Source organism: Antechinus flavipes, chromosome 3 (genome assembly GCF_016432865.1).
Source record: "Antechinus flavipes isolate AdamAnt ecotype Samford, QLD, Australia chromosome 3, AdamAnt_v2, whole genome shotgun sequence".
Classification (NCBI taxonomy): Eukaryota; Metazoa; Chordata; class Mammalia; order Dasyuromorphia; family Dasyuridae; genus Antechinus; species Antechinus flavipes.
Genome location: NC_067400.1, coordinates 250102469 through 250118484, shown reverse-complemented (window position 1 = coordinate 250118484; position 16016 = coordinate 250102469).

The window sequence follows — 16016 nt, the reverse complement described above, 5'->3', positions numbered from 1 at the left end:
CACATATGGGAAACAATTTTTTGACATAGACATAAAAATATAGTAATTGCTCATGATTTGCTTATATAAACATAAAAATGATGATGCTAGTAAGCTAATTTGCTTTTTAGTATTATACCAATACAATTACTAGAAAAGATATTTTCTAGAATAAAGACAATTATTTCACAAAAAAATATAAAAGAAATATAAATCTATAAAAGTATAGGTTCTCAAGAGAAATACTTATAAAAACAAGACAAAAGAGAATATACAAAGTTCAACCTATATTACAAAGTAGTAGTCATCAAAATTATTATTTGGTATTGGTGGAGGAAATAAGTACAAAAAAATACTTCCTAAAACTTGTCGAAATAGATGTAGAAATTAATCAAAGCCTGATGGATAAATCTAAGAAAAAGTCTTAATGAATAATTTTTTTTCTACCTTAGACCCACATAGAAAGAAACATAAAAAATACTATAGACAATGAGGACTCATGGATTTTCTAGGAATTTGTAGCAAGAAGCACTATAGTACAAGAAGAAATTGGAAAGCAATTGGAAGTTCTGGGCTTTTAATGAGCACTATAATCTCATGCATGTGCAGGAACAGGTCCCAACTGACATCTTAGTCATTCACAATTCAGTATAGGGAAGAATTAGGAATGGACCTGTGCAAGGTGTGGATTTTTGGAGTAAGGTGTATTTGAAGGTTTTGGGCTGTTTATTGAAAGAGAAGCAGGTTGAGAAAGCAAGCAGAAGCTGTGTAGCTCAAAGTCCAGGAGCAAATTAGGTTCTCATTTTTAACTTCTATCCCACTCTTAAGTCTGTGGAGGGATAATTAGATTAGTTATCCCAGCCCAAAGAGTGTAATTCTACACTCTGTACCAGCAGAACTTTCCAGCTGTCTAATAGTGGGCAACTCCAATAGATGCCTACTATGGCTCAGATCCAAAACCAGGCCAGCAACTTGAAGATACCAGAATAGGCTGGATGGGAAAGGTAGGGGAGGACAGGAATGGGGAAGAGTCAGAGATCAGACTTTGCCCTGAAACTGACCATTTTAGAAGAACTGATAAGTTATATTATATAACTGATGAGTTAATGTGTGATATTAAGAGTACTATAATTCTCAATACCCCAAGATTTTAAGAAATCTTAAAAACAAACTGTTGATATCTCTTTGAACCAGAGGACAAAGTAAAAATAGAATCTTTCAGTAACCTTCTGAAATAAATCCTAAAATAAACATTCTAAGGTCAAAGAAAAAATACTATAAGCAGTCAGAAAGAATTCAGTTACTAAGGAGTCAGAATCACACATACTAACAGCCATCACTATATAAGAGTAGATAGTTTAGAATATAGTATTCTGAATGGTAAAGAATATGGGCTAACAGCCAAGAAAAACTGGCCTAGCAAAAAGTAAGTCTTTAGGTAAGTCTTAGTGCAGCAAAGCTACTGGTATTTATTTCATTCACAAGGTAGGTAATCTCTAAGCTTGCCATTTGATCCACTGCCATATTCAATCTTCATATACCAAGCTCCAAAGAAAACTAGGGATATATTAAGATATTTTCTTTTTAAAGAATACAATTGCAGCTTCTTCACTGATAAAATATCTTGAATCTCCACCTCAATTCCCAAATATTATTTTTAATAAAATGTAGGAACCTCCAATTCTAACCATAATTATTCATTTCTCCATGTATAAATGCTTTAATCTCTTCTAACTAAATAAATAAATATTAAAATAACTAGACATGCATTTACAAACAATTAAAAGCATTAATAAAGACATAGATAATTGTTTAGAATATTTGACTACAAGAAAGGTCACATTCAAATTTGCCTCAAATTGATAGTTTCTCCTTACTTCTGCAAATACAGTTTCAACATTCAGTTCACCTCCAATATTGATTAATATCTTTGGAGAATTCTCTTCATGTTTCTGCTCAACATAAGTTAAATTTAGTCCCTTTCTGAAGAACCAATAAGTTTACAGCAGTCCTTTTATTTTCTTTTCCATTTTCTTCAGTAAATACTGGAAAGAGTATTATCAAGTTGTGAATCTACCAATTACAAATAAAATTCTCTTTTTAAACTATTTCTCTATTAAATTAATTAAGACAGTTCTGAGATTAACAAAAAACAAGAAGAAAAAAGAAGAAAAAATATCTTTTCACTGTTTTTTTTTTTCTGTTTTATCTACAAGTTACCCATAAATCCTCCTTGATCAATATTAATCCTTATATATTTTTCCTGATTGTATAGAAAGAAGTATAATGTTCTCTCTAAAATGTAATGTTCTCTGTTAAGGTTTTCTTGGGGTCTCTGGGAGCAGCCTTCATTTCAATTCAGTAATCACCACACGAGTAGCCAGGGGTTAAAGTCCAAATCCTTTATTATCTCCTTCAAAGTCTTTCTCTTTTCCTGGGGCTTCGGCTCGTTTTCTTGGAGGCTTTCTTTAGTCTTGGTTCCAAGAGCTTGAGCTCGTGCCTCCTCTGGCTTCTGAATCTCTCTGAATTCCAAGAGTTTGTGCTTCAGCCTGCAGCCACCACAAAGATGGATGATGGAATGAATCTGTCTCAGCCTCCAAGAGCTTCTAGTGCACTTGTCCCTCTCTGGCCCTAAGAGCTTCTCCCTTATATGTTCCACACTGAGTATACACCAATCATTATATCACTAGGAAACCTTTATTTGTTGTAGGATTAAATCAGTGCTAAACTAGATTTAATTATTTTCTCCTCCCTTAGTACCTTGTTTCAAGTTCTGGCGGGAAGCCTCTCATAACAAGACACTTTTCAACTGTAACTGTAACTGTAACTAAAACTACCATTTCAAACTAGTTGTTTTTTTTTTTCTAGCAATGTTATGTATAGCTTTGGATACATTCTCTACAGTATCTAGAGTCTCTAGGATAGAGCTTAGTGAAACAGTTATTAGGTAAATATGGAGAGATTTGAGACCCCAAAATTAGCTACTAATTGATGAATCATTTTACCATGAAAACCGATGAAATATTGAAAAATGATTTTTAAAATGTTCCTCAATCTTACATATGTAACTTCTACAGAAATAATAGCAAAGAGGAAGGGGGTAAAGGACACCATCAATCATATCATTTTTAGACTATAAATATTAATCTAATTGTAAATATACTAAATGTTAGGCAATATCTAATGAGCATCAAATAGACATACCACTAGAGGAAGCAAATCATATTGCTATTCTGTATAAATTAAATGCAAAAAAACATAAAAAACTTGGAAGGATGGTTCCCAGATTCCCCTCTCCCCTGGAGAGACAACTAATTGATGTTTGGTTTTTTTTCCATATTTTGCTTAAAGACTATAAGGAATATCATTTCTGGGAAATCTTGGTTATCTCACCATGGTATTCTTTTCAATGAGGAAAAGGAAAAAGGAACTAAAAGGAAGAAAGGAAGGAAGAAAAGAGAAAAGGAAAGAAAGAGGAAGGAAAAAGAAAGGAAGGAAAGAGGATGAAAGGAAGGAAGAAAAGAGATAAGCATTTATTAAATGCTTACTATATGCCAGGTACTATGCTAAATGTTTAACAAATATTTATCTTATTTGATTTTCACCACTCTGTGAAGTAATATTTTTATTCCCATACTATAGTTGAAAAAACTGAGGCAGACAGAAGTTGTGATTTTCTCTGAGTTAATAAGCTGTTACATATATGAGGCCAAATTTGAATTTTCTAATTCTAGGTCTACTGCTTTATTTACTGTTCATGAAGCTGGGTAGAGAATGCTTCAATGAAAAGTCAGATTAATACTTTCTCTGCAACTTAGAGTTTTAAAGAATTGCCTAGAACGGTTAGTGTCTTGCTTAAGATCAGAGGATGTACTTAAACTCAGCTCTGATAACAACTCTATATCAAAATTTCTTAAACTGTGGCTCTCAAATCCATTTGGGTCCTATAACTGAATCAGGGGTCATGAAAAATTTAGCAACAGTAAAAGATTTTTGAACACAATGACCAAAAATTAATTCAAAATCAAATGTGTAATGAATCTGATGTTGCATTGTACATCTTAATGGCAGATTGGTTCTAACCACTCAACATGTACCCATGCATGCATGAACAGTCAGAAACACCTCAACTCAGAATTGAGACAAGGTCACATAAAAATTTCTTTTGCAAAAAGAAGTCACCAGTGGTAAAAATTGAAAAAAACTGTATTCTGTATAATTCTCCAAACTTCCTCACTACTTAAAATTCTAACCTGATCTGTTGGAAAAAAAGTTAAATATTGTTGTTAAGTAAAGAAAAAGGTATTGATTGACATGGAAGTTTAGCCAGTATAAAAGAATTGAAACAATAAAAGTAGAAGGAAGAAATTATGTCAATAATTAAATACTATATTTTTTCCTAGTGAAATGATATGTTATAAAGTGAAAATAAAATACTTGTCAAACACAAAGATCAAGGTTATCTCACCTAAATAAGACCTCTTCATTTAATCTTTTCTTTGGACTCAGATTCCTCATTCAGGGGCTTATGTCTCCTTCTTAGAGACCCCATAGTAGTTAATGGTAAACATTCTCTACAGCTCTTAATTTTAATCCCTGGAGGATAGACTATAAGACACATAATAGTTATTTATACAATGACTTACCAAGCAGTACTGAGTTTTGGGGTTGCTTAGTTTTTAAACCTCTTCATTTAAGAAACCACCTCTCCCACATTCTCCCATGTATGTGAGGAGATGGATAAAATGTACAGACGATGTTTCTCATCTTTCACATACATATAGAGAAACCCCAAGTCTCAGTGAAACTTTAAGCCATACTATTATATATAATATAAATATATTAAATAAATATTTAAATTTTATTTAATAAAATATTTTAAAATATATTGAACCTAAATAAATAATATAATATAAAATTTAATATAATTTAAAACTATAAACCATTCTTACATACTTGGTATCGGTGAATTCCTACATAATGCCTTACAAAAGAAGACAATTGTATGGCATATATTTTCACTTGGCAAAGAAATAGTACTATGTTCAATTATTGAAGTAATTTCTGACTTCTTTCTTCCTTTCTTATTGCTTCAATTCCTTTATATTGGCTAAACTTATGAAAGAAATTTTTTGTATTAATAAGTTCTTTTCTCTTTTAAAAATCTCTTTGGGACACATATCTAGTTTTTTGCTATATCAAAGTATATGCACAGTTTTGTAGCCCTTTAGCTATTGCTCCAAATTGCTCTTCAGAATGGTTGGATCAGTTTACAACTTTACCAACAGTGCATTAGTGTCTATTTTTGCATATTTCCTTCAACATTTATCATTTTCTTTTTCTGTCATGTTTGATAGGTATGAGCTAATACCTCAGAGCAGTATGATCTACATTTCTCTAATCAACAGTGATTATGAACATTCTTCATATGATTATGGATTATTTTGATTACTTTGTCTGAAAATTGGCTGTTTATGTTTTTTAACCATTTATCAATTAGAAAATGACTTGTATTTTCACAAATTTGACTCCAGTTTTCTATTTGTTTGAAAATGAGGTATTTATCAGAGATACTTGCTGTAAAAATGTCCCCCCCCCCCAGTTTTCTGCTTTCCTTCTAATTTTGGTTTCATTGGCTTGCTTTTTCAGAAAGTTTAAAAAGTCCAAATTATGCATTTCACATTTTGTAATGCTCTCTATATCTTGTTCTAGCTCTTTGTTTATCCTTGTGTTTTTCTAATTATTTAAGGCAGGAGCTTCTTAAACTTTTTCCACCATTGACCCTTTTTCACCTAAAAAACTTTTTTGTGACCGATCATGGGTATACTTTTGGGAATCTCATATTCAATTATGAGACTATATAAGATTGCAAACCACAGTTTAAGAAGTTTTTAAGTCTAAATCATGTATTCATTTTGACTTTATCTTAGCAAATAGTGTGAAATGTTGTTCTATATCTAGTTCTGCTATACTGTTTCCCAGTTTTCCAAGTAGCTTTTGTGAAATGGAGAGTTTTTGTCCCAAAAGCTCAAATCTTTTAGGTTTATCAAATATTAAATTACTATGGTTATTTATTACAATGTATTATGTACATAATTTCTTAGCCATTACTTGATTGTTTTGATAATTATTTTATGGTGGTATGAGTAAACAATATTCCTTCACATTTTAAAAATTAATTACCTTGATATTTTGACAATTTTTCTTCCAGATGAATTGTTATGATTTTTTTTCTAGCTCTGTAAAATAATATTTTGATAGTTTGGTTGATATGATATTGAATAAGTAAATTAATTTGTCATCTTTATTAATTAGTTCTGCCTACTCTTGAGCAGTTAATATTTCTCCAGTTATTTAGATTTGACTTTATTTGTGTGAGGTGTTTTGTAATTGTATTCATAGAGTTCCTGGGTTTGTCTTGGCAAGTATATTGAGGTGTTTTATATTTAGTTATTTTAAGTGGACTGTCTCTATTTTTTTCTATTTCTTGTGGTCGAACTTTATTGGTAATATGAAGAAATACTGATGATTTATATAGGCTTATTTTATATTCTGCAACTTTGCTGAAGTTGTTAATTATTTTAATTAGTTTTTTAGTTGATTCTCTAAAATTCTCTAAGTATGACCATCTTATCATTTGAAAAGAATAATTTTATTTTCTCCTTGCCTGTTCCAATTCCTTCTGTTTCTTTTTCTTTTCTTACTGTTAAAACTAATATTTTTAGTACAACTTTGAATAATAGTGATAATAGGTATCTTTGCTTCACCTCTGATTTTGTTGGGAAGGCTTCTAGCTTATTCCCATTACAGATAATGCTTGCTGATGGTTTTAGATAAATGTTATTTATCATTTTAAGGTAAGTTCCATTTATTTCTCTGTTTTCTAGTGTTTTTAATAGGAATGTATTTTGTATTTTATCAAAGCCTTTTTCTTCATCTATTGAGATAATCATATAATTTCTTTTGTTCTTTTTATTGATATGTTCAATTGTGCTAATTTTCTTAATATTAAAGAAATTCTATATTCCTTGTATATTGGTTTTAGTGTATGATCCTTGTTATATATTGTTATAATCTCCTTGCTTGGATCTTATTTAACATTTTTGCATCACTATTCATTAGGGAGATTGGTCTATAGTTTGCTTTTTTATTTTCATTCTTCCTAATTTAAATTTATTTCTTTATTTATTTTTGCAAGGCAATTGGGGTTAAGTGACTTCCTCAGGGTCACACTGCAAGGTAATTAAGTGTCTGAGGTCACATTTGAACTCAGATCCTCCTGACCCCAGGATTGGTGCTCTATCTACTGTGACATCTAGCTGTCCCATTCCTGATTTATTTTGCCTCATAAAAGAAATTTGATAGGACTCCTCTTTAGTCTATTTTTTTCAACTAGTTTATGTATTACTAGGGTTAATTCTTCTTTAAATATTTGATAGAATTTTTTTGTGAATCCATTTGGCTGTGGGAGTTTTTTCTTAAGGACTTCATTGATGGCTTATTGAATTTTTTTGGTAAAGATTGAATTATTATTTTATTTCCTCTTCTATTGATCTAGACAATTTATATTTTTGTAAATATTCATTAATTTTACTTATCTTTGTTAGACTTATTGACATAAAATTGGGCAAAATATTTGCTAATAAATGCTTTAATTTTTTCTTCATTGGTGGTGAAAGTATCCCCTTCATTTTTGATACTGGTAATTTGTATCTCTGCTTTCCTTTATAAAATTAAATTAACTAATGATTTGTCTATGTTATTGTTGTTGGTTTTCCCCATAAATCAAGCTTCTAGTTTTATTTCTAAGTCCATTTCTCTTTTATTTTGTTAAACTCTCCTTTGATTTTTAGGCTTTTAAATTTTGTATTTTAGGATCTTAAATTTATTCTTTTTCTGTTTATTTCAATTGCTTAACCAATTCATTAGTCTGCTCTTTTATTATTTTATTTATGTAGGTGTTTAAGAGATATAAATTTTCTGCAAGTATTGCTTTCACTGTATCTCATAAATTTTGATATGTTGTCTCATTGTTGTTATTCTCTTTGGTGACATTATTTTATATTTCTCTGATTTATTTTTGATCTTTTTAAAGATTCAATTGTTTAATTTCCCTTTAATTTTTAATCTTTCTTTCCACTGTCGTTTATTAAGTTTTTTTTATTACATTATAATCTGGAAAGTATGTATTTAATGCTTTTGCTCTTCTAAATTTGATTTTGAGGTTTTCATATCCTACTACATAGTCAGTTTTTGTGTAGATGTCATGTACAGCTGAGAAAAAGTACATTATTTTCTATTTCCACTTAATTTTTTCCAGAGATCTATCATATTTAACTTTTCTAGAATTCTATTCCTTTTTTAACTTCTTCCATGGTTTTATGTGTGTTTATATTTATTTAGTTCTGAAAAGAGAAAGTTCACATGCTTTACTAGTATTTAGATGCTAAACCATTTGGCACACACACACTCTCTCTCTCTCTCTCTCTCTCTCTCTCTCTCTCTCTCTCTCTCTCTATATATATATATATATATGTATGTATACATATATATATATATCACTGCTATTACTTCATTGTCTATTTTTATATTATTTTATTAATATTAATATATTATATTATTATAGCAAAATATAGCCCCCTTCTTATCTCTTTTAAGTAGTTTTATATTTGCTTTTGCTTTATCTGAGATTATGATTGCTATCCCTGCTTTTCTTTTTTTATTTCAGCTGAATGATAATAAGAATAAATTGTACTCTACCTACTTATCTTTAGTATACATATATCTGTCTGCTTCAAATATGTTTGTTGTAAACAACATATAGGATTCTGGTTTTTAATCTATTCTGCTATCTGCTTCCATTTTATGTGTGAGTTTATCCCGTTCATATTAGTAGTTATTATTTTCCTCTCCCATTATTCATATCTTCTACCAATCTCCTCTATCCACCTCTGTTATCCCTTTCCTCTTTTACTTCTCTTTGGATTTAGATGGATTTCTATATTCAACTGAGTATTTACATTACATTCTCTTTGAGACAATTCTCATGAGAGTAAAATTCAAGAATTTTGGCAAGTAGTATTGAAAATTTTTCTGTTGAGGAGATGAGAGACTTTGAGCCAAGGCTCTTAGAGAGGTAGACAGAGGAATCTAAAGAAGATTGTTCTTGTTCTTGCTCTTGTTATTTTTCTTTGCTCCTACAAGACAAGGGATTCTGCCTTTTTTCTAAAATAACAGTGGTGAGGAAAACTATTTCAACTAAAAGAATATGGCAGTGCTCTTGCTTTAAGGAAGAAATAGCCAAATATTTCCAAAGAGGTATAAGCTATAAGCAATGAACAGGGTGTAGCAAAGTAGTTTTTATCATAGACTACATATTTAGGCAAGTAGTATCTACTGAGCATTGCTCAGTGGATCTTTATCTGGCAGAGCAACAACAGACACTACAAGTCCATCCGGGAGCATGCCTAGTCAGAGAAAAATGATAACATTTCAAAATATCTGACCTTTATTGTCTATTTATACATTTGCGTGTTTATTGTATATGTACCTCATGATATATGTTCCTAGGGTGTTTCCATTATGCTTACAATGTATATCTTTGAGAGGAGAATGCTTCTTAGATTTATGGTGGAAATATTTTGATGTTACTACTTTTACGGGATGGTGAAAGAGGAAGCACTAGGAGCTCCACATGTATACAACAAAAATCATGACTATTTAAATAATTTCAAAATAAGCAATTCACAAAATATAATATTCATTAGTGGTTTTTTTAAGACCTCAGAAAACAAAATAACATAGGCATGGGAAATTTCTTAATGTGATGAAAAATATTTATCAAAAACAAAGAGCCACTATTATTTTCAATGGAGAAATGCTACAAAGAACAAAAAGGGAAATAATAGAAACCAAAAATAAAATTACAAATGGGGGAAAACAAGAATGATCCTTTCCCTTGATATTATTTGACATGCTAAATATAGAAAAAAATGAACAAAATTGAATGTATTCTGCAAATATATCATCATATCATTTGCAATGAATGATAATTTTGTTTCTTCGTTGCCTATTTTTACTCCTTCATCTTCTTTATATTCTTTTATTGATACAGAACAAAATCACATAAATCATAAATGTTTTTATTTTTAACAAAAAATTCCAACAGTAAGAGTTAGAAATAGAAATTCCACTTAAAAATAATTACAGATAATATAAAACACTTGTTGTTCTACCTGCCAAGATAAACCCAGGGACTATGTGAACTCAATTACAAAACACTTTTCACACAAAGACAGGTCTAAATTACTGGAGAAAATACTAATGACTCATGGGGAGGCCAAACCAATTTAATAAAAGTGACAATTCTACCAAAGTAAATTTATTTAGAGAGCTAGGAAAAAAATAATTTAAAAAATTTCATCATAAAGAACAAAAGGTCAAGAATATTATGTGAATTAGTGAAAAAACTATGTGAAAGAAGGCAGCATGGCAGTTCTAGATTATTATTAAAATATTAAGTATATTAAAAAGTGGTAATCATCAAAACATCTTGGTATTGCCTAAAAAATAGAGTGGTGGATCAGTAGAAAGAAAGTGTATACAATACACAATAGTAAGAGGCAATTAGTGCAGCAAATTGAATGCTTTACTTGGAGTCAGGAACAATTAACTTCCTAAATTCAAATCTGGCCTCAGACACTTATTAGCTATATGATTCTATTTGTCTCAGTGTTCTCATCTATAAAATAAATTAGAGAAGAAAATAGTCACCTACTCCAGAATCTCTGCTAAGAAACTCCAGATACAATCATGAAGAGTCAAAAAACTGAAAAAAAAAAAATGACTGAACAAAAACAAGACAATGGTAAATGGCCATAATCATCTAGTGTTTGATAAACTCAAAGATCCAAGCTTTCAGAGTAAGTACTCATCATGTAACAAAAACTATTGGGAAAACTGGAAAGCAGTCTGGAAGAAACTAGATATATATCATTTCACACATTATACCAAGATAAAGTCAAAATGAATGAATGCTTTAGCAATAATAGGTAATATCAAAAGTAAATTAGGAAAGCATGGGAAATCATTCTTCTCAAATCCATGGATTAGAAATTTAGTTTATAACCAAACAAAAGAGAGAAGATCACAGGAAATAAAATAGTTAATGAGTGAATATTAGAAAACAGGGAACTTTTAGGGTAGAATTTACATCAAATTTCTTTAATAAAAGTGTCATTTCTCAATGTAAGGCTGTGCCAAATTTATAAAAAAAAAAATGAGAGCCATTCTTCAGTTGATAAATGGTCAAAAAATATAAACAGATATCTTTCAGAAGAAGAAATCAAAGTTATATATAAGTCATATCAAAATTTAAAGAAAAATCTCTAAATCACTACTAATTAGAGAAATGTAAACTAAAACAACTTTGAGATACTACCTGATATATGTTAGATAATGACAAGTGCTGGAGGGGATTTGGAAAAATGCAGACCCTAGTGCACTCTTGGGGGAGGTGTGAATTAGTTCAACCATTCTGGAGATTCAGAACTATGCCCAATGAGCTATAAAATTTTGCATACTCTTTGACCCAGCAATACCACTACTTGGTTTGTATTCCAAAGAGGTTAAAAAAAAAGGGGGAAAGTCCTATTTGTATAAAAATATTTATAGTAGCTCTTTTTTGTGATGGCAAAGTTAGAAATTGAGAGCATGTCCACTGGTTAGGAAATGGCTAAATGATTGTGAATTGAACACTACTATGATATAAGAAATGATGAACAGAATGATCTCAGAAAAACTTGAAAAGATATATAAATTGATGCAAAGTGAAGAAGCAGGAAATCATGGTACAGTGTAATAGCAATATTGTTAGTGTGTGGGACAGTGAACCCAAATTAAAATCAGAGACATTCAAGATGAAAAGAAAAAGAAAAAGAAAAAAAGGATAAATCATGATCTCTTGAGAAAGGGAAACTTCCAACAGACCTTGTCCTTAAAAGGAATGCAAAGCACAAACTGCAAAACACAAGATTAAATAGATACTGAACTCAGAAATCCCTCCCCCTTCAACCTTTTTTTCCATTTTCTGGGGGAGTCCAGGACCACATTCTAAACACAGAAGTCTATCCCAGAAACAAAAAGAATATTAGTAAATAACAAACTCTTAATTTAAATTTCCCTAGAGAACTGCTATACAAGCAAATATTCTTAAATAAGATAATTCTGTTACCTGAATTCTTAAAGTCACCATTCTTTAAAAGAAATACTTAAATGCTAATTAAGAAGTTCATCCAAGACAATGGAATACCTGCAACCTTTTAGCTATAGCTGAACTTGTTATCTCAAGTCACAGTTAGGACAGAGTTCAAAGCCATATTCCCATGAAAGGTTTCACTTAGTTTATCCCATAAATTAGGATGATCACCTGTGAAAGCCTTAGTTACTTTGATTAAGGCAACAATCTAAGACAGTTACAAAAGGACCCATGATGAAAAATGTCATCCATCTCCATAAAGAAAACTGATGAATTCCAAATCATATTGAAGCATACTTTTTAAACTTTTCTGGTTTTTTGTCTGATTTCTTTAGGTAATTATTTTAAAAGATTTACAAAATATATTCAGCTCCCAATTCCCTTTCTCCCACTTTTCCCAAGGAGAAAGCAAAAGAAAAAAAGTAAAACTGGGTATAGTCAAGCAAAACATAATCTTGCTTCAACCACATATAAATATAATATATATAACTATATATGTATATGAATGTACACACATATGCATTGTGTATAGGCATAAATATGTGTGCATATACATATGTGCATATTTATACATATTTAAATACATATACAAATTTAAATTTAGAATTACATATATCTATGCCTCATTTAACATTCTGAGTGCATTATCTCTTTATGTGGATATAAGTAACATGTTTCATCATAAGTTTCCTGGAATTGAGATTTGTTATTGTGTTGATCAGAGTGCCTAAGTCTTTCAAAGTTATTTGCCTTATGATATCATTGTTGTATACATTGTTCTCCTGCTCTAGATCAATTCATACAAGTCTCACCAAGTTTCTTTGAAACTATTCCTTTCATTCTTTTTTATACCTTAATGTTATTCTATCACATTCATATGCCATTACTTGTTCAGACATTCCCCAATTGATGAGCACCACACCCCTGCCAATTTCCAATTCTTTGCCATCACATAAAGAACAGCTATAAATGCTTTTGTACATATGTGTCCTTTCCCTCTTTATTTGATCTCTTTGGTGAATAAACTTAATAGTAGTATTACTATCTCATAGTTTATTAATTTGGAGGGTATTATTCCAAATTGTTCCTAAGAATGGCTGGATAAGTGTACAATCCCACCAACATGCCCTCTGGCATTTGGCATTCTTTTACATCAATTTTGTCATTTTAATGGATAAGAGGTATTTTCATTTGCATTTTTCTAATTATAGGTAATTTAGTTTTTAATTTATTTTAAAATATGTTATTTATTTCCTTAAATATTTCTCAATTAAGCATGGCATGAGAAAGATTATTCATATGATCCATCTATTAATAGAACCCAGATATCTTGGGTAATCATTTTACTAGTGATATGAAAGCACAGTTTTTCTATGATAATGTGGATATAGCCAGAATACAATTAGGGATGTTGTCCATTCGGGGAAAATATAGTTGATGTGATGATAAGAGGAAGGAGTTTTGTATAAAATCATAATAGTAATGACTATGGGATATAGTAGTTTTGACTATAGTGATTTTGACAATAGTGATATGGACTTGTTGTCAGGATTTCAGTTGAATTGTTAAGAATTTTTTTCCTTACCTCAAGTCTAAATCTACCTCTCTGAAGCTTCCTCCCTTTGTTTATAGTTCTGCTCTCAGCAGTCAAGAAGAGCAAATTCTAGTTCTTCCATGTGACAGCCATTCAAAGAGTTGAAGACAGGCATTATCCTGCTTTTTCCGCTTACTTTAATAGCTATATAAATCTTTCCAAATCCATTTCAGCTTTCTGAGTCTTAGCAGCAAAAAGTCCAACCTGGAGAGCAGATCAAGAACAGTTAGAGAGAGTGCAATTATCCTTGGGAAAAGGATGATACAGTAAAGGGATATTACAATTATGGGAACTTGGGAGTGGTTGCCTGGGGATAACATTTATACTGTATGGCAGTATGTCTGGCAAAGGAATTCAAAGTAAGCTTCAGGAACAGCTCCTCCCTAAGAGAAAGTCTGTGCCCCACCCAGTGTGTTGGTGCTTGGGGCAAAAACCTGCTCTGTGTTATTTACTGCACTGCTTGGTGATAACTGTTGAAGGTTACTTTCAGGTCTGGAAAGTTTTTGCCTGTTTTATCATTTATGTTCAGAATACTAACTGAATAACCTTTCTCATGCCATTTCTTCTGATCTTCAGAATGTTTGTCTGTTGTTTTTGAAGTCAGTGAATTATTTCCCCCCAAGTCTGTGGAAACTCACAATTCATTTGATCAGGTGGAGATTCAGATTAGTTTTTATTTTATTCAAGCTAGCTTTTCTTTCATTGTTCCTAATTTGAAAGGAGATTCCAAGGTAACTGACTTTCAGCCACATTTTAGACAGGATTATCGATTGATTTGCTTTTCTATTTATCAAGAACTTCCTCTGCTTGAAATCCCTTTTTCCTTCCCTCTCTTTCTTGCTTAATAGGGGTTTAAATCTTAACTGGCATAACATATAAATGTTATTTTAAGCATATTAAGTGAGTCAAAATTCTATATAAGTGAAAAAAATACATTTGTCTCAAAAGGTAGATCCCACTAAAAATTTAAAATTCCCAATGCCAGTTAAGATTAAAAGCCCTACTAAGCAAGAAACTAACAGGTTCTTCTTCTTTTTTTTTTTTTTTTTGGTAGTTCTTTTCTCTATATTTCTCTGAATTCAGAACATGTTAGACTCTATGGAACTTGTTCGTGATAAATACTTCATAGTTGCCAATATTTTGTCACCACTTTACAATCAAATAAACACTTGCTTCATTGACCTTCTCTTGACTTTATTATGTTTGATAGGAGACGGAATATTATGGAAAATTTCTAGAATTTTTTTGAGAAATAGCTAAGTAGTGCAATATGGAAGAACATTGGGACAGGAGTCAGGGAGAACTGATAACAAATCTAGCCTTAGATATTTACTGGGTGTGTGACTCTGAGTAAGTCATTTACCAGTTATCTGCCTTAGTTTCTTTAACTGTAAAATGGGAATAATTGCACCTACTTTACTAATTTAGGAAGATCAAATGAGATAAAGCAATTTGCCTGGGGTATGGCACACAATAGGTTTACTTTAAAAACTTTATTCTGTCCCTCTTTCTTCTAGAGAAAATGAATGGTGGTGATGTAAACTGAGATCTTTTTGGGGGGAGGGGAAGGATGTTCCTGAGTCTCAAACCCTGGGAGAGGCACACTTTTCCCAGACAATATCTTTCCCAAAGTAAGTAATTTAATTCAATTGGAAATCTTGGCCTGGGGCATAGTCAATGACCTCTATTGAGTCACTCAAACTGCTCCCCAGCTCCAGGCCAACACTGGCCCAATATTATCTGAGGGTTTATTAACCCATCTTGGCAAAAATCCTAACAGGATTTTGCCCACTAAGAAAGCTGTTTTAGTGCAAATAAATCCGCTTTTGCCACAAACTTTGGGTTTGTGAATTCTTTTGCAAAGAATCTGCAACATCAACCAGAGAGGATCTCTTAACCTCAATTCTTGTACCTCATCAGTGGTAGCTTCAACATAATACTTGGTTCATGAATGAAAAAGATAATTTTTTACCCAATTTAAGCCTTGTCTATCTAACCACTTCTCCCCTCCCCCCACTAAAAAATTGAGAGAAAGTAAGCAGAGGGAAATACTTTTAACAAATGAGCATTATAATGCAAAATGAAATCATATAATAGTCTATCCAAAGATGTATATCTCTTCACATTGTTTCCATCATCTCACAGTTAAGAGGTGGGATGATGCATTTTATTACAGGTTATTTGGAA